Genomic DNA, 20218 nt, shown 5'->3' with positions numbered 1-20218 from the left:
TGCACTGATATCCTGCTTGTGGGCTTACCGTGGGCAGTTGGTTCAATACTGTGTGAACAGAATGCTGGATTACATGGAGATTGGTTTCATCCAGCATGACTTTTCTTATTTTTTTTATGGATGCAGACCACAGACGTTACTGTGTAAACATTTTGGTGCAAGTCTCATGATGAAGTCAAGACTTATTCCACATTATGGGTTTTCAGACTCACAATTATATGCAGAAGTTAACCTGTCTGACTAAATTCACAGCATAGCCCTTACACAACCCTCTGGCATATCATGCAAAACGTTTTCATGCAAAACGTTTTTGAACTTTTAATCAAACTTCCTTCTGCAGATGAGAGGGAAAGAAAGTGTCATACACTAATAACTGGGATTAAAAGAAGCTACAACTTTATTGAAAGAATACGCCATACAGGCATTATCAGGTAACCCCTAAAAAGGAGCACCTCAGGGAGAATAGTATAGATTGTTGTTGTTGTTCAGTCATTAAGTCATGTCTGACTCTTCGTGACCACACGGACCATAGCACGCCAGGCCTTCCTGTCCTCCGCTTTCTCCCAGAGAATAGTATAGATAGCCAGCTGCAATGCCCCAGTGTTACAGAGGAGCTCCAGACATGCTTGCTCTCTGGCACATGTAGTGTGCACTATGCACTTAATTGGCATTACCCTGACACCTTGACTCAGGAATCTATTTTGTTCCAGAAGGCATTGCCAGAAATGCTGTTAAGGCTGAGGAACCACTGCAGAGGGAAAGGAGCAATAGAATGTACAGTCAGGGCCAGAAATATTGGAACAAGGATAACTGTTTTAGCAGTTGGCCTCTGTAAACCACCACATTGAAGTTGAAAGGAAACACACCCAGATGGGAGTGAAGTCAGGACTTTCAGCTGTAATTCAAGGGGTTTGACAAAAGTGGGACACTAACCATTCAGGAAGGACAGCCAGTGGCATACACCCCCCCCCCCATCGTTGGTGGCTCATAAGTAATGGAACAAACCAACATCATTTCAAACTTAAGGATTGCCTTTAATACCTGGATGAAAATCCTTTGCAGTCAATGGCTGCCTGAAGTCTGGAACCCATGGATGTGACCAAATGCTGAGTTTCCTCCCTCAAGATGCTTTGCTAGGCCTTTACTGCAGCTGCCTTCAGCTGCTGCTTGTTTGTGGGTCTTTCTGCCTTCAGCCTTGTCTTCAGTAAGTGAAAAGCATGCTCTATTGGGTGGAGATCAGCTGACTGACTTGGCCATTGAAGAACATCCCCCTTCTTTGCCTTCAGAAACTCTTGGGTAGCTTTTGCTGTATGTTTTGGGTCATTATCCATCTGCAATATGAAGTGGCATCCTATCAGTTTGGCAGCATTCGGCTGAATCTGAGCAGAAAGTATAGCCCTGTACACTTCAGAATTCATCCTGCTGCTTTTATCAGCAGTCAGGTCATCCATAAACACCAGTGACCCGGTTCCACTGGCAGCCATACATGCCCATGCCATAACACTGCCTCCACCATGTTTGACAGATGATGTGGTATGCTTTGGATCATGAGCTGTTCCTTTCTTTCTCCATATTTTTCTCTTCCCATCATTCTGGTACAAGTTAATCTTGGTTTCATCAGTCCAAAGAATCTTATTCCAGAACTGGGCAGGCTTTTTGGGGTGTTTGCTGGCAAAGGCTAATCTGGCCTTTCGGTTCTTGAGCGTTACCAGTGGTTTGCACCTTGTTGTGAAGCCTCTGTATTTACATTCATAAAGCCGTCTCTTGACTGTAGATGTTGACAATGACATGCCTACCTCCGCAACAGCGTTCTTGACCTGGCTAGATGTTGTGAAAGGGTTCCTCTTCACCATGAGCAGAATTCTGCGGTCATCCACTTTAGTTGTCTTCTGTGGTATTCCAGGCCTTTTGCTGTTGCTGAGCTTGCCAGTTAATTCCTTCTTTTTCAGGAAGTTCCAAACTGTTGTATTGGCCACTCCCACTGTTTTTGCTATCTCTCTGATGGGTTTATTTTGTTTCCTCAGCCTAATGATGGCCTCCTTCACTCGCATGGACACCTCTTTGGACCTCATGTTGGGATTTCCAATGAACAGCTACTAAATGCAAATGTAACAGTCAGAACCATCTCCAGGCCTTTTATCTGCTTGACTGGTCATGGGGTACCCAGGAAACAGGCCACACCTGGCCATGCAACTGCTTGTCAGCCATTCCTTCCATTACTTATGAGCCACCAACGATGGGTGTGTGTGTGTATGCCACTGGCTGTCCTTCCTGAATGGTTAGTGCCCCACTTTTGTCAAACCCCTTGAATTACAGCTGAAAGTCCTGACTTCGCTCCCATCAGGGTGTGTTTCCTTTCAACTTCAATGTGGTGATGTACAGAGGCCAACTGCCAAAGCAGTTATCCCTGTTCCAATATTTCTGGCCCTGACTGTATATGCTTCTTCCTTGATTAAATTAAAGGAGATTGTTCCCTCAGTCTAGAGAAAATATTCAATAACTGCAATACCACTACCCAGCTGACTAACATGGAAGAGTACTTATTTATTTATTTAATTTCTTAATCGCCCATCCGCCCAGCCACCCGGCCACTCTGGGCAATGTACAGCAATACTAACAGTTTTAAAACAATAAAATTCTACATTAAAACATCATACTTCTAAAAATACCCTTTGTTGTTTATTTGGTCAGTCACTTCCGACTCTTTGTGACTTCATGGACAAATGCCAGAGCTTCCTGTCAGCCATCACCACCCCCAGCTCCCCCAAGGTCGAGTCCATCACCTCCAGAATATCATCCATCCATCTTGCCCTTGGTCGGCCCCTCTTCCTTTGGCCTTCCACTTTCCCTAGCATCAGCATCTTCTCCAGGGTATCCTGTCTTCTCATGATGTGGCCAAAGTACTTCAGTTTTGCCTTTAATATCACTCCCTCAAGTGAGCAGTCTGGCTTTATTTCCTGGAGTATGGACTGGTTTAATCTTCTTGCAGTCCAAGGCACTCTCAGAATTTTCCTCCAGCACCACAGTTCAAAAGCATCTATCTTCCTTCGCTCAGCCTTCCTTATGGTCCAGTTCTCGCAGCCAGAGGTTACTATGGGGAATACCATTGCTTTAACTATGCGGACCTTTGTTGTCAGTGTGATGTCTCTGCTCTTAACTATTTTATCAAGATTTGTCATTGCTGTCTTCCCAAGAAGTAAACGTCTTCTGATTTCCTGGCTGCAGTCAGCGTCTGCAGTCATCTTTGCACCTAGAAATACAAAGTCTGTCACTGCCTCCACGTTTTCTCCCCCTATTTGCCAGTTATCAATCAAGCTGGTTGCCATAGTCTTGTTTTTTTTGAGGTTGAACTGCAACCCAACTTTTGCACTTTCTTCTTTCACCTTCGTCATGAGGTTCCTCAGCTCCTCCTTGCTTTCAGCCATCAAAGTGGTATCATCTGCATATCTGAGATTGTTAATGTTTCTTCCAGCGATTTTAACTCCAGACTTGGCTTCATCAAGCCCAGCACGTCGCATGATGTGTTCTGCATACAGGTTGAATAGGTAGGGTGAGAGTATACAACCCTGCCGTACTCCTTTCCCAATCTTAAACCAGTCCGTTGTTCCGTGGTCTGTTCTTACCGTTGCTACTTGGTCATTATACAGATTCCTCAGGAGGCAGACAAGATGACTTGGTATCCCCATACCACCAAGAACTTGCCACAATTTGTGATGATCCACACAGTCAAAGGCTTTAGAATAGTCAATAAAACAGAAGTAGAGTTTTTTCTGAAACTCCCTGGCTTTCTCCATTATCCAGCGGATATTGGCAATTTGGTCTCTAGTTCCTCTGCCTTTTCGAAACCCAGCTTGTACATCTGGCAATTCTCGTTCCATGAATTGCTGGAGTCTACCTTGCAAGATCTTGAGCATTACCTTACTGGCATGTGAAATAAGTGCCACTGTTCAATAGTTTGAACATTCTTTGGTGCTTCCCTTTTTTGGTATGGGGATATAAGTTGATTTTTTCCAAATCTTGCCTTCTTGGTTTTCTTTTTCTTTGGGACATTTTTTGTTGCCACCTCCTGAACAATGTTGCGAACTTCTGTCCGTAGTTCTTCCAGGACCCTATCTACTAAATCTAGTCCCTTAAATGTATTCTTCACCTCCACTGCATATTCATTAGGAATATTAGTGAGCTCATATCTAACTGATCTGTGGGTCTTCCCTATTCTCTTTAGTCTGATTCTAAATTGTGCAATAAGAAGTTCGTGATCTGAACTACAATCAGCTCTAGGTCTTGTTTTTACCAACTGCATAGATGTCCGCCACCTTTGGCTACAAAGGATGTAGTCAATCTGATTTAGGTGTCGAGCGTCTGGTGAAGTCCATGTATAAAGTCATCTCTTAGGCTGTTGGAAGAGAGTGTTTGTTATGCACAGTGAGTTGTCTTGGCAAAATTCTATCAGCCTATGTCCTGCTTCATTTTGTTCTCCCAGACCATGCTTGCCTGTAATTCCAGGTGTCATTTGACTACCCACCTTAGCATTCCAGTCTCCTGTAATGAAAATAACATCTTTGTTTGGCGTACTATCCAGTAGGTGCTGCAGATCCTCATAGAACTGATCTACTTCTGCTTCTTCCGCATCTGTGGTTGGGGCGTATATTTAGATCACTGTGATGTTAAATGGCTTACCCTGAATTCGAATTGAGATCATTCTGTCATTTTTTGGATTGTATCCAAACACTGCTTTAGCCACTTTATTATTAATTATGAAGGCTACTCCATTTCTTCTGTGGTCTTCTTGTCCACAGTAGTAGATCTGGTGGTCATTTGATGTGAAGTGGTCCATTCCAGTCCATTTCAGTTCACTGACACCCAAAATGTCTATATTTAATCTTGACATCTCCCCAATAACCACATCCATTTTGCCCTGGCTCATAGATCTTACATTCCAGGTTCCTATGGTGTGTTGATCTTTAGAACATCGGATTCGTTGTTCACTACCAGCACCATCGGCTGCTAGCCGTCCTTTCGGCTTTGAGCTAGCTGCATCATCACATCTGGGGCTAGTTGAACTTATCCTCTGTTCCTCCCCAGTAGCATTTTGACCATCTTCCGACCTGGGAGTCCCATCTTCCGATGGTATACCGACGTATCTCTGGTTGTACTGATCCATTTAGTTTTCATGGCAAGAATACTGGGGTGGGTTGCCGTTTCCTTCCCCAGGGATCGTATTTAGTCTGACCTCTCTGCCATGACCTTCCCATCTTGGGTGTCCCTTCACGGTTTAGCTCATGACATCATTGAGGTGCTCAAGCTCCAGCATCACGACAAGGTAACTATCTCCTTTTTTGAAGAGAGATCGTTACCTTGAAGAAAATACCCTAACCCACCCTAAATGCCTGCCTGAATAACCACATTTTTAAGGCGTGGCGGAAGCTCATTAAAGAGGGGGCATGGCGGAGTTCCCTAGAGAGGGAGTTCTACAGAGCGGGGGCCACCACAGAGAAGGCCCTCTCCCTCGTCCTTACCAGCCTAGCTGTCCTGGCTGATGGGACAGAGAGAAGGCTATCCGAGGCTGAACTTGTTAAGCGGCCTGTCTGGTGTTGCTGGAGGCGCTCCTTAAGATAGGCTGGGCCGGAACCATATGGGGTTTAAAGGTCAAAACCAACACCTTGAATTTGGCTCAGAAAACAACTGGTAACCAGTGCAACTCCTTCAGCACCAGAGTGATGTGATCACACCGGCGGCTGCCTTTAATCGGGCGAGCCGCCACGTTCTGCACCAGCTGCAGCTTCTGAACAGTCTTCAAGAGTAATCCCACATAGAGCGCATTACAGTAGTCTAGATGAGAGGAGACCAGGGCCTGTACTACCAATGGAAGCAGATGGTCGGGAAGGTAGGGGCGCAGCCGCCATATCAGATGGAGTTGGTGCAGAGCTGTCCGGCCCACAGCTGACACTTGAGCCGCCATGGACAGCTGGGAGTCTAAAATGAACCTCAGGCTGCGGACATGGTCTTTCAAGGGTAGCCATACCCCATTCAACACCAGGTCAGCATCCCCCAACCTCCTCTTGTCTCCCACCAAAAGTACCTCGGTCTTGTCAGGGTTCAGCTTCAGCTTATTTCTCCCCATCCAGCCACTTACTGTCTCCAGACATTTGGACAGGCATCCTACGGCCAAGCTTGGTGAAGATTTGAACGAGAGGTAGAGCTGCATGTCATCTGCATATTGATGACACCACACCCCAAACCTCCTCATGACAGCCCCCAGCGGCTTCACATAGATGTTAAATAGCATTGGGGAGAGGATGGAACCCTGTGGCACCCCACAAGTGAGTGGCCATGGGTCCGAAACCTCCTCTCCCAGTGCTACCCTCTGGTACCTGCCGGAGAGGAAGGACTGGAACCACCGTAATACGGTGTTTCCAATGCCCAACCCCTCCAGACGGTCCAGGAGGATACTGTGATCAACGGTATCAAAAGCCACTGAGAGGTCGAGGAGAACAAGGAAGGAGCATTCGCCCCTATCCAAAGCCCTCCTCATATCATCCACCAAGGCTGTTTCTTTCCCATGCCCAGGCCTAAAGCCCAATTGAAATGGATCTAGATAATTGGCTTCTTCCAAGTGTGCCTTCAACTGCACCGCCACCACCCGCTCAATCACCTTGCCCCAAAATGGCAGATTCGAAACTGGGCGAAAGTTGTTCAGAACTTGGGGATCCAAGGAGGGCTTTTTAAAAAGTGGTCTTATCACTGCCTCCTTGAGAGCTGATGGCATCACTCCCTCCTCAAGGGAGGCATTCACCATCACCCTGATCCCCTCACCCAGCCTCTCCCTGCAGCTCATAATGAGCCAAGATGGGCAAGGATCAAGTAAGCAGATGGTCGGCCTTACAGATGAAAGCACCTTGTCCACTTCATCAGAAGGAAGAAGCTGGAACCAATCTCACAAAACCGGTTTGCCACAGACCGCCGCTTGCTCGCTAACTTCATCCACGGTGCATGGAATAACACTCCTAATCTGATCAATTTTATCCGCAAAGTGCCGTGCCAAGGCTTCACAGGAGGCCTTAGAATGCTCCAGCGGTTCTGGAGCAACTGGACTGACCAGGCTCCAGACTACTTGGAACAGCCTCCTGGGACAGCACTCTGCAGATGCGATACAGGCAGCATAATATTCCTTTTTTGTTGCCTTTACCCCCATGCGATAGGCTGAAGATACAGCTCTAGCCCGTGTCTGATCATCTTTGGAGTGAGACTTCTCACCCCACCGGTGTGCTAGCTGTCTTGCCTCCTGTTTCAGAGCTTGTAACCATGGACTGAACCATAGTGCAGTCCGAGCCCTGTTCAGGGGGAGAGGGTGTTTCGGAGCCACCCGATCTAATGCCCTAGTGATTGCAGCATTCCAGCCACCCACCAGTGTCTTGACCGAGTGGCCGTTTGCCTGCTCCAGAGAATCCCCAAGCGCGTTCAGGAATCCATTTGGATCCATAAGATGCCTGGGGCAGACCATTTTAATGGGTCCTCCACCCCTGCAGAGGGGTTGTGGAACCGAGAAGTTCAACATCGCCAGATAGTGATCTGACCATGACAAGGGGGTGGTGGATATACCCCTGACTTCCAGATCACTCCCCGCTTCTCCAGAAACAAACACAAGGTCTAGTGCATGACCGGCTACATGGGTGGGCCCAGTTGGTATAGGGTGCAGCTCCCAGGAAGCCATGGTCTCCATGAAGTCCCAAGGTGCCCCTGTGAGGACAGCCTCTGAATGTATATTGAAGTCCCCCAACACCAATAAGTTAGGGGACTGTACACGCACATCAGAGACCACTTCAAGGACCTCGGCCAGGGAGTCAGTCATGCAGCGGGGTGGACGGTACACAAGCAGAATCCCCAGACTGCCCTTCGAGCCCAACCTCCAGTACATGCACTCAGCAACCATGGTCTCCCAGAGAGAGAGTCTGGTGAAGACCAATGACTTCCGGTAGATAACAGCCACTCCCCGTCCCCGATCCCCAGCCCTTGGCTGCTGTGCATATGAAAATCCAGGTGGACACGTGGCCGCAGGATTTGGAGCAGCAGCCTCAGCCAGCCAGGTCTCTGGAATACATGCCAGGTCTGCATCCTCATCCTGGATCATGTCATGGATGACAGATGTTTTCAGACCTGGCATTGCAGAGCAGCAGACAAAGGCCAGAAGATGGAGTCACACCTCCCCCAGCCATCCTTTGGCTCTGGAAAGGCCCGGAACAGGGGACAGATATTACACATCTCTCCCTTGTTCCCCTTACCTGGCATGGCCTGCCCCTAGCGCTCTGCCAGTGCCTGCCGCCCAGCCTATGAATATTCTGGCCCCCAACACTCCCCCCACTGACAGTCCAAAGCCCTGGTGGTAAAATGGTCCAAGCCTGAAGCATCCCACCTCCCAGCTAGGTCAAGCACTACTTGACTATCCTTAATGACATTCTTTTGTTTTAAGTATTGGGCTATGCTACTCTGTATAGCAAGCTAGATGAAAAATGCATCAAGAGGAAAGTAATCTCCCTGAGCTTTCTATTCATTTCCCAGAACCAAACTATTGTTACCTATGTTTTATGTCTATATTTTAACACATCATGGGTCCAACTTCTGGGCCATTCAGCTCTTTGTTCCCATTGTTGCAAACCCTACAACTAATTTGGAGTTCAGGCAGTTGGTGTTCATTCTTTCTGCTTGGGCTTCTCTCATGTTGGTGTGGCTCAGCTCTAAAAATAAACCCAGGGTCCAATTGACTTTTAATAGTGTTCCTTGTGACTCTCCTAGCACAATTCTCAATTCTGGTGCCTATCCTACATTTCCAAACAATTGTCAGAGGTGCTTACATGTCACAGATTCTAACCCACAGGGGAACAGGTAGCCATTTACTATTCCCTACACTAGCAGAACATTAGCTATGGGATAAAATCATAGTTATTTCAGGCACAGCAAAGCTGCCTCTGGAAAACTAGAGACAAGCATGCCGAGTCAGCATGTCAGATGACCACCTGGCTAGAAAAGCATTTCATTCTCCTTCAGATAAAATTTTCTGGATCTCATCAACTCTCTACTTCAAGTAACTCAAATCAGGAGCCTTTGGACATAGTTTATCCTCCTCTCCAACCTTCTCTATAATTCCTTGTCTTCACTACCCATTTGCTTACACAGTCCATTTATCTAGCTTTGATATTTTTGGAATTTTAATTAGAACTGAACTTTCAAGCATCAGGTATGGCTGTCATATTGCTCATCATATTTTACTTATGTTTGACATCCTAGGTAGAATCCAACTAAAGTCCTACTTCGAGTAGGCCCATTTAAATGAATGAGAAATTAGTCACTTTAATTGGAATTTATTTATTTATTTATTATTCCATTTCTATCCCGCCTTTTTTCCTCTTGCAAGGAACCCAAGGCGGCTTACATTATCCTCCTCCTCTCCATTTTATCCTCACAACAACAACCCTGTGAGGTAGGTTGGGCTAAGAGTGTGTGACTGGCCCAAAGTCACCTAGTGAGCTTCCATGGCTGAGTGGGGACTACCCGATTCTACCCAATTTTTATGACCATTCTTCATTTTATGGACCAGATCGTCATCACTTGTTGCACTGTTACGATCTCAAACCATAATTATGCTTCTTGCCTGGGCTGTAGACCAGATGCTGTAGAAGTCCTTAGAAATCACAAGTTCAAACCTCGTGAAACAGTGACAAGTTGAATGCTATCTGATTGTACCTTAGTGCACAACAGCTGAGATGTGGAAAATGACTCTTGGGACAAATAAACTCTGATTCTCCCCTAAAGAGACAAGTGAATATGAAAACAGGATATCAAACATAAGTAAAACATGATGAGCAATATGACAAGCATGTGTGATGCTTGGGCTTAGTTGTAATTACAATTCCTGTAATAATAATGTCAACACAAAGCATTCTTAGAACCTTAAGACTTTACTGCACTATTTTTTCATCCTTGAAATTTACTCATCATGTCACACACCCACTCATATAACATGAGTCCTCCTTCTATTTGAATGATATTGCTATTCACAATATCGTTATGAATTGTTTTTAGTATTGTTTTTACTCTAGGTCATAGTCAAACAAGAAGCATGTTGGCTATTAAAACAAAACAGTGTATATCATTTCTAAATTCATACAACAGTATTTCAAGCTTTTAAGTATTAAAAGAAACCAAAAAAACCCTATCAACCCAATGTTTCACAAAAACAAAATCACCCAAAATGCACTGAAAAGCATTTACTTTTACATCGTGGTCTCCAGGGGTTCAAAAATATGGTTGCCGGATCACCAGAGGCACCTGTAAATTTATTTCTGGCAACTCCAGTATGCATCATACATATGTAATTACTTTTTAAAGAAGCCACCAGGCAACACACGGAGGGATAAAATGCCTCTTTCAAACAGGCATCAGGCTGTATTTTGGGCCAGGACAGAGCATTGATGTCATGGGTGGAAGGGCGAGGTTTATACAAATCACACATCCCACCCACTCTTCCTTCCATGAAAAATCCATTTGCTCAGCAGCAGGTATAGAAGGGGTTCACTTATTTTGCCTCTGTGAAGCAGAAAGTACGGAAGCTACACCTCTCCACCTATTCAAAACAACAGTTGGCTACCAAGCCCAGTCAACATTTGTATACACCGACTTCACACTAGCTTTCCACATGGCCATAGGGTATTATGTTACTTTGTGTGTAATATATTTGTCCAAACCATTCCAACAAAACAAAAACAAAAAACAGTGGGTTGATACAATCTCCTGGCTACTTATAGATCTCAGGATATTTAAAAACATATTCCTTGGGTTAGAGTAAAGAGTACAATAGAGTTCCTAACTAATAACAGCAACACTGACCAGGATTCTTTATATTTAACTTTCTCATACAAGCTGCCTTGCAGTTAAGATAACCCCCTCACATTTTACCATAGGGCAGCATGAACAGTAAACTGGCAGAGTATTTGCCTGGGAAATAATTATTTTTCTTTTTCAGGGTGGTCTCCTTGCAAGACTACCACAGTCCAACTTGCCTTTGTTCCTCTACAGTTCTGTTTAAACTTAAAACATTTACATGCAACCTTTGCATTCAAATGTTTCCCTAGGAACTTCTGCAACCTGCCCACCAAGGTGGGGAGATGCTGTTTCTCAGTGGTAGAGCAAATGCTTTAAATGCACAAGGCCACAAGTTCAATCCCTGGGACCACCAGGCAGCGGGGACTTGAAAAGAATCCTGCCCGAAACCCTGGAGAGCTGCTGCCAGTCAGTGCTGAGAATACTGGCTTAGATGGAGCAACGGTCTGACTCAGTATAAGGCAGCTTCCTATGATCCTGTAACAGCCCCACACTATGACAGTCCACCAACACATCAGCCAGGCTGTGTTTATGCCTCCCACAAACCTTGTACTGCCCAGCTGTAAGGTTTGACAAAAGGGAATGGTCTTCCTGGTTGCACAGATACCTGTTCCTGTTAGCTCTTGTTCCACGACTATGACAAAGAGTGTGCATGTGTCCTTCGGGGTTCAGGTGGAGATCAGTTCCCACCCAAAAGAATGTCATCATATCTGGAATTGTATCTTGTGAACATTAAGGATCCCAGCTGATTGGCACATATCCTGACACCCTGCATATCAGGTTTGCAAGTAGTACTAGATCAGGGGTACACAACTTTTTCGGCCCCAAAGGCCACATATGATACTGGCTCCTGGACTGGGGGCCACACACACACATTCTCTCTCTCTCTCTCTCTCTCTCTCTCACACACACACACACACACACTCTGCAATGAGCATAGCAGGTTGTATCCTGAATCACTGGAATTGGATCAAAGCCCTGTGTGGAAGCACCCTAAGTATTTCAGAGACATAATTTAAAAAGTCATTTGATACAAAGAAGTCATTTGCCAAGTAAGAATTGATAAGTTTATATGTTCATGAAAGCCTATGCTCTAAGTGTAAGTATTTTCTCTACTCCTTTTTTTAAAGTGACGTATCTAGCCCACACCCAAAATTTGTTATATTCTAGATGTAATTTTTGTTAAGTTATTTCTTATTATTTTTTTATTAGAATATGCTTCATATAATAGACAATTCTGAATAAGTCATATTTCCAGTTCTGAAATATCTGAAAAGCATTTCCTCCCTTTATGATATTTCAGGGAAAGCTCATCAAGCAGTCATGTATCCTTTTGCCATTTTAGCAAGTAAACTCTATTCCCAAGGAGTATCTCCCTGCTCTTTACATTTGACTAACCTACAAAAACATGGAACAGTAGAACATGAACCAGGATCCTAGCAATCTGTTCGGATATTAAACCCACTCACCAAAAAAAAAAAAAAGGAAAAGAAAAAGAAAAAAGAAGCACCATCTCGTTTCTCTACAAGCACTTCTTCATGTTAAACTATAATGCAACATCCTAAGAGAAAATGTAGTGGTGGTGAAAGCTATCTAGTCATTGGCCAAACTGATGTGATATCATAAAAGGTTCATACAGTGCTGAAGCCATTCAACTCTGAACAGATTTATCAAATGCTACAACTCCTGGCAACGAAGTTCATGATTAGTGTGTAGTCCTGATTCTGTAACCATAGCAGAAGAATCATAACATTTAATTAGGGGAGGAGGGATGTTATCTTGTTCAGTCGTTAAGTCGTGTCCGACTCTTCTTGACCCCATGGACCATAGCACGCCAGGCCTTCTTGTCCGCTGCTCTTTCCCGGAGTGTGCTCAGGATGTATTCTTACTGCAGATATAATTGTGTTCAACCACTCTCCCCCACCCCACCCCACATTTAAAAGAAAATGCAAAATGTGAACTGGAGAGGTGAAACATACATCTGGGAAGGGGAAACGAAGCTGTCTTGCTTACATTCAGCATTTTTTTCCATTTAAAAGAACGACATGAATGCTTACATATGATTCAGTAGAGAAGCATTCACTATGGGAGGGGGAGGGGGGGAGGAGATAAATCCTTTTAACTGCCAAAAATAGCATGGGCATGAGGAGACGATATGGTGATTCTCATTCAGTAGGCCACAATATTTCAGATGACATTAGCAGCGAGTCAAAATTTGTGCTCCTCACAAATCATGCCTCTCATCCAAGAAGACAAGGAAGAATCTTGACTGTAACATCACAATGCACTTTCAAAAGGTGCTCAAAGCAACTCTGAGGCCCAGTGCAACTATGGGGACAAGCCCCTACCTCCTTCCCCAGCCCCAAGCTTGGGAAGAGCTGGAGTATTTGCCATATTGAGCCTGGGAAAAGTTTGGGATGAAGCCTGGGAGATTCCTCAAACTTTAACTAGAGAGAAAGCCTGGAGATCTCACCAGATCTGCATGAAGACTGCTAGTGCTGGCTAGCAATCTTCATGCAGCAAGCATTTGTGTGGACCTCTTCTCTTATCACCAATACCACAGGCACTATTCAGTAGGTTTCCATATAAGACATACTTTTTGATCCATGATGGGCCCATCTATCCTGGTACCCCATGGCTTCCGGTCTTGAAAGTTCTAAAGTTGTCATAACTCCAAATTCTGATAAGTTTGACAAAATGATGACTTGAAACGCCTCTAGCTGGTTTCAGAATTTAGTAGCATTTGCCATTTCAAAACTGCACTCCTCTGAAGTAATCAAGTAGCCTGAGAGACCTGGTTTTATCAGATGTTAATTCCCAGCTCTGGCTAGTTTTTGGCAAGTGACTGCAGACTCTGCCTGCAAAATAATTAAGCTACCTGAAAGGGTTATTTGCAAGGAGGAATGAGTTAAGTACCATCCTGCATAGTGATATTGCAATGTTGTATTTAATAATCACTTTTAATAAAATTAAGTCATTACTTCATTTTAAAGGTGTTTCTGCATTTTAAATTCAAAATGTAAAGTTCCCAACCTTTCTCATAACAGCTTGATAGGCTATTACAACTCTCTGGTCCCTGCAGCTAAAATGCTGCAATCTTCATGCCCATAACTCTTCCCATTTCCCACAATCCTTGTCAACAGTTTCCAAATGCTACTTGAATCTTAGAAGCAGGATAAATTAGACAAGTAAATACATGGAATTTTGTATAATTCATTCTGGTTACAAAACTTATTATAGGATTTGGACTCCCCCAGCACAAAATTTGGATTATGAAGCATATGAACCCTTCATATAACATCTGCACTAAGAATACTGTAATATTTACTATGAGAGAGGACAGTTTGCAATATTCTGCTACAAAATTCAAAATTCAAAGAAAAAGAATGCAGTTAATTCTAGAATTAAGTGCATATATGCTGACTTGGACCTCCCTGGGTTGTCTTATATAATCTCTTTCACTTCACTGGGTATGGTATGCAGGATATAAAAGGTGAGGAAAAAAGATTGCCACCTCCAATGCAGATGAATGATTGTAGACACCATATAAAACACATGTACCTTACAGAATGGTAAAGTGGATTGCTTGCAGTTCATACTAAGGACTATGAATCAGTAAAATTATCTGAAATACACATTCAGCAATTGAGAAGGGAGGAGTTTTATGAATGGCTCTAAGAGCCTTCCCCAGGCTGGTGCCTTCTAGATGTGATGGAGTACAACTCCCATCATCCTCAGCAAGCATGGCCAATGATGCAGTCCAACAGATCTGGAGGGAACAAAGTTGGGAAAGGCTGCTCTACGATGACAGACTCCATCCCATTACTATTCTGCTGTATTAGCAAATAAGTATTTTGAAACCCATTATATCTGGTTGCCTTTTTCTAGAATGTATACATCTCTGTATACAATCATCTAGCACACACCAAGGGATACAGTCCCTCTAGGTAAAGTATTTCAGATGCTATCATCTTATCAAGCACTGGAAATTACCTCAAATGACATGCCATTGCGTATACACATGCCTAGGACATACTACTAGTACCATATTCTACGCTGTGATTCCCCCCCATCCCCCCCACACCCTTTCCTTTCTCTTTTCTTTTTTTAGTCTTTCATATCTTTATAAAGTGTAATTATATGAGTAAGTTCTTTCTAATGTCTAATTAACCCACCCACTAAATAATTAATTAAAATGAATAGAACACAATACTTCTCTGTGAACTGGAACAGCAGCTATTTATACGTTTTTTGAGCCCCTTTTTCCTTCTTTTAAGAATAAAATGTGCAAATATTACTGATTTGTTGCAGGAGGGTTCAAATGCCCTCAAACTACTGCTTCACTTCTAGGAATATTCCAGTATTCATTCCAGAATACTTTTTCTCTGGAAAATGTCATTCTTTCCCTTTCTTGTTTGTCCTTTACCATTACAAGCGTGGTGGGGAATATGCTTGTGTAAAGGTCACTATCATACACTAGTGGGGAGCAACAACTTTTCACCCTCCCCAATCTTCACATCATTTTGTGAGGTTGTTGCTGTTGTTTGAAAACTCTGTGTTCTCCTTTTCATATATCGCTAGCATGGGAGCATTCACCTAGAGACTTTTTTCATTTAAAAAAGCAAAACAAGTGAGGAACAGCAAGGCTGCCACTCTTGTTAATTGTGGCCAGGAAAGCTTTGGTTTCATACTGGCAGGGACAAATTTCATCTGGAAACTGTGCACTCCTCACATCAATTACTGAGCTTTGCAAATACCATTTTGTACTGGGGGTAGGGGGAGTCAAACTTTGCCAGTCTCACTTCCCAGTTTTGACAGTGGAAGTGAAATTAACAGACTTTGTTCAAGCTGTTCAGAACAGGAATTAGAAGAACGCTGTAAGTAGGGATGTCGGAAAAATGCACAACGGATTCAAATGAGTTTGGATGTCTATGAACCTGACCTGTGGATTGTGCAGTGACTGGCTTTTTCAGAGTCACATTGATTCTGTGGACTTGCAGACCAGTTTTTCACTTCGGTGGGAGATCTGCACCAATTAGCATTAGCACTAATGTGAATTAGTGCACGTAGAATGAAATTCTGGTAAAAAAAAAGTACGATTCCGTCAATGAGCAGACTGTAGAACAAAAGACACTTGACAATCCACAGAACACAGATGGGACGGATTAAACAAAAGTGGCACATCTCCATGCCCCAATGTAAAGCTGTCTCCTGTGAAGGAACGCATGCCACCCTTTCTCCATCTAGATCCAATGAGGACGTGATGTAGTTAATGAAGTAAAAAGCAAAAAAAAATATGGCTGGGGCATCCTTTGAAGGATCACGTAGATGAGTCTCCGCAAGTTGTGACTTCCTCTCCACCCTTCTTCCCTAATTTAAATGTGGCAAAACAAGTTTTGCCAACTCCAGCACAGGACTCCCAGACATTTTAAAGAGTCTCCTAAATTACTGGAGAGGTTATGGTACTTGAATCAAACTAACACTCCTTACGCTGTAGTACAAGAACTGGTTAGGCATTCAAGAGGAAAGAACACCACCCTGTTCTCTCCAGGAGAGTCAGAAGCGCCTGGATCATATTCCCTGAAACATCACTGGAGAGGTTTAAGACTTTATTAAGAATATCCTTTTCATACTTGTTACCTGGGCCTCATATCTTTAGCATAAAGAAATCAATGTGCATTAAAATAAAGAAAGATTATATATTTTCATATATGTCTCCCCTCCTTCCCCCATTTACTTCTAAATCAAGGTAAAATTCCTCTTGGTTCACATCAGTATGAATGCAGTACAGATCTGAGCGAGATATAATTAGTGCTTTTCTCTCAGAAGACAGGGCAGGATTCTTGCAGCGAAGAAGATGAAAACCTCGTGACAGGTGTTTAAACAACTCACTGTTGTTCTCTTAAATTCACTCACCACTGGCCATGATTGCAGCGGAACCATTCCATTTCTTAGAAAATCTGCATTCTAGTTCATGTGGAGAGCCTCCGTGGATACAGGAAGCTCTCCTCTTCAGACAATCACCCTCCACAAGTAGAGGGCGATGGATGCAATGAAAGACAGGGGTGGGGCTAGCACACTCCCTCTTGTCACATGCTTGCCCTGTTCAGGTACAAAATGCCTGAACAGGGCTTCAGTCACATCTGCATCTAGATCAAAAACATTCAAAATAGTAGCAGTCCCATATTACTTTTTTTAGAAGAAGTATGTATTCTTTCACCCCTTCATGGATCACTGCCTTGTTGTGGCAAAGGGGCTTGTGTAACTCAGTGAAGCCATAAGCTATGCCATGCAGGGCCACCCAAGATGGACAGGTCATGGTGGAGAGTTCTGACAAAATGTGGTCCACTGGAGAAGGAAATGGCAACCCACTCCAGTATTCTTGCCAAGAAAACCCCATGGAACGTATCACAAGGCTAAGAGATACGACGCCGGAAGTTGAGCCCCTCAGGTCGGAAGATGTCCAATATACTACTGGGGAAGAGCAGAGGGAATTTCCAAGTAGCGCCAGAAAGAGTGAAGCAGCTGGGCCAAAGCCAAAAGGACACTCAGCTGTGGATGTGTCTGGTGGTGAAAAGGAAGTCCGATGCTGTAAAGAACAGTATTGTTTAGGAACCTGGAATGTAAGATCAATGACTCAAGGTAAGCTGGAGGTGGTCAACCATGAGGTGGCAAGATTGAACATCGAAATCTTGGGAATCAGAGAACTAAAATGGACAGGCATGGGCAAATTTAATTCAGGTGACCATCATATCTACTACTGTGGGCACGAATCCCTTAGAAGAAATAGAGTAGCGCTCATAGTCAATAACAGGGTGGGAAAAGCAGTACTGGGGTACAATCTCAAAAATGACAGAATGATCTCAGTACGAATCCAAGGCAAACCATTCAACATCACAGTAATTCAAGCCTAGGCCTCAACCACTGAGTCCGAAGAAGCTGAGGTTGATGGGTTCTATGAAGACAACACCTTCTAGAACTAACACCAAAAAAAGATGTCCTCTTCATCATAGGGGATTGGAATGCTAAAGCAGGAAGTCAAGAAATCACTGGGATAACAGGCAAGCATGGCCTTGGTGTACAAAATGAAGCAGGACAAAAGCTAATCGAGTTTTGCCAAGAGAACACGCTGATCATAGCAAACACTCTTTTCCAACAGCACAAGAGGCGACTCTACACATGGACATCACCAGATGGTCAATATCAAAATCAGATTGATTATGTCCTTTGCAGCCAAAGATGGAGAAGCTCCATACAGTCAGTAAAAACAAGACCTGGAGCTGACTGTGGCTCAGATCATGAGCTGCTTCTTGCAAAATTTCAGCTTAAATTGAAGAACGTAGGGAAAACCACTAAACCATTCAGATATGACCTAAATCATATCCCTTATGAATATACAGTGGGGGTGAGGAATAGATTTCAGGGATTAGACCTGATAGACAGAGTGCCTGAGGAACTATGGACAGAGGTCCATAACATTGTTCAGGAGGCAGCAACTCAATCCATCCCAAGAAAAAGAAATACAAGAAAGCAAAGTGGCTGTCTGAGGAGGCTTTACAAGTAGCTGAGGAAAGAAGGGAAGAGAAAAGCAAGGGAGAAAGGGGAAGATATATCCAACTGAATGCAGAGTTCCAGAGAATAGCAAGGAGAGACAAGAAGGCCTTCTTAAATGAACAATGCAAAGGAATCGAGGAAAACAACAGAATGGGAAAGACTAGAGATCTCTTCAAGAAAATCGGGAGACATGAAGGGAATGTTTTGTGCAAAGATGGGCATGATAAAGGACAAAGAAGGCAGGGACCTAACAGAAGCAGATGAGATTAAGAAGAAGTGGAAAGAATACACAGAAGAACTATACAGGAAAGATCTTAATGTCCCCGATAGACATGATAGTGCGGTCACTGAACTTGAGCTAGACATCCTAGAGAGTGAAGTCAAGTGGGCCTTAGGAAGCATTAGTAACAACAAAGCTAGCGGAGATGACAGTCTTCCAGCTGAGCTATTTAAAATCCTAAAAGATGATGCTGTTGAAGTGCTGCACTCAATATGCCAACACATTTGGAACACTTGACAATGGCCACAAGACTGGAAAAGGTCAGTTTACATTCCAATTCCAAAGAAGGGCAATGCCAAACAGTGTTCAAACTACTGTACAATTGCGCTCATTTCACATGGCAGCAAGGTTATGCTCAAAATCCTACAAGCTAGGCTTCAGCAGTATGTGAACTTAGAACTACCGGAAGTACAAGCTGGGTTTCGAAGAGGCAGAGGAACTAGAGATCAAATCGCCAACATTTGCTGGATCATGGAGAAAGCAAGAGAACTCCAGAAAAGCATCTATTTCTGCTTCACTGACTATGCTAAAGCCTTTGATTGTGTGGATCACAACAAACTGTGGCAAATTCCTAAAGAGGTAGGAGTACCAGACCACCTTACCTGTCTCCTGAGAAACCTGTACGAGGGTCAAGAAGCAACAGTAAGAACCGGACATGGAACAACCAATTGGTTCAAAATTGGGAAAGGAGTACGACAAAGCTGTACATTGCCGCCCTCCTTATTTAACTTATTTGCCGAGTACATCATAAGAAATGCCGGGTTGGATGAATCACAGGTTGGAATTAAAATTGCCGGGAGAATTATCAACAACCTCAGATATGCAGACGATACCACCCTAATGGCAGAAAGCGAAGAGGATCTCAAGAGCCTCTTGTTGAGGGTGAAAGAGGAGAGTGCAAAAGCTGGTCTGAAACTCAACATTAAAAAAACAAAGATCATGGCATCTGGCCCCATCACTTTCTGACATATAGAAGGGGAAGAAATGGAAGCAGTGACAGATTTTATTTTCTTGGGCTCCAAGATCACCGCAGACGGTGACTGCAGCCATGAAATTAAAAGACGCTTGCTCCTTGGGAGGAAAGCTATGGCAAACCTAGACAGCATAGTAAGAAGCGGAGATATCAGCTTGCCGACAAAGGTTCGTATCATCAAAGCTATGGTTTTCCCAGTAGTAACGTATGGCTGTGAGAGCTGGACTATAAAGAAGGCTGAGCGCCTAAGAATTGATGCTTTTGAACTGTGGTGCTGCAGAAGACTCTTACGAGTCCCCTGGACTGCAAGGAGGTCAAATCAGTCCATCCTAAAGGAAATCAACCCTGACTGCTCAATGGAAGGACAGATACTGAAGGTGAAGCTCAAATATTTTGGCCACCTAATATGAAGAGAAAACTCCCTGGAAAAGACACTGATGCTGGGAAAGATTGGAGGCAAAAGGAGAAGGGGACGGCAGAGGATGAGATGGCTAGATAGCATCACTGATGCCATGAATATGAACTTGAGCACACTC

The 20218-nt window shown here is 43.9% G+C and overlaps 1 protein-coding gene across 1 annotated transcript in view; it reads right to left on the bottom strand.

The window, feature by feature from the left end:
• The window catches only part of PRKX (protein kinase cAMP-dependent X-linked catalytic subunit), an 88730-nt gene that overhangs the window by 52669 nt on the left and 15843 nt on the right, over positions 1-20218 (bottom strand). The window lies entirely within an intron of this gene.

This window comes from Heloderma suspectum, chromosome 3, assembly GCF_057233095.1.
Source record: "Heloderma suspectum isolate Gila_16-S chromosome 3, 16-S_ref, whole genome shotgun sequence".
Lineage (NCBI taxonomy): Eukaryota > Metazoa > Chordata > Lepidosauria > Squamata > Helodermatidae > Heloderma > Heloderma suspectum.
Note: the sequence above shows the minus strand (reverse complement) of the source record. Positions and strands in the feature narration are given on the sequence as shown.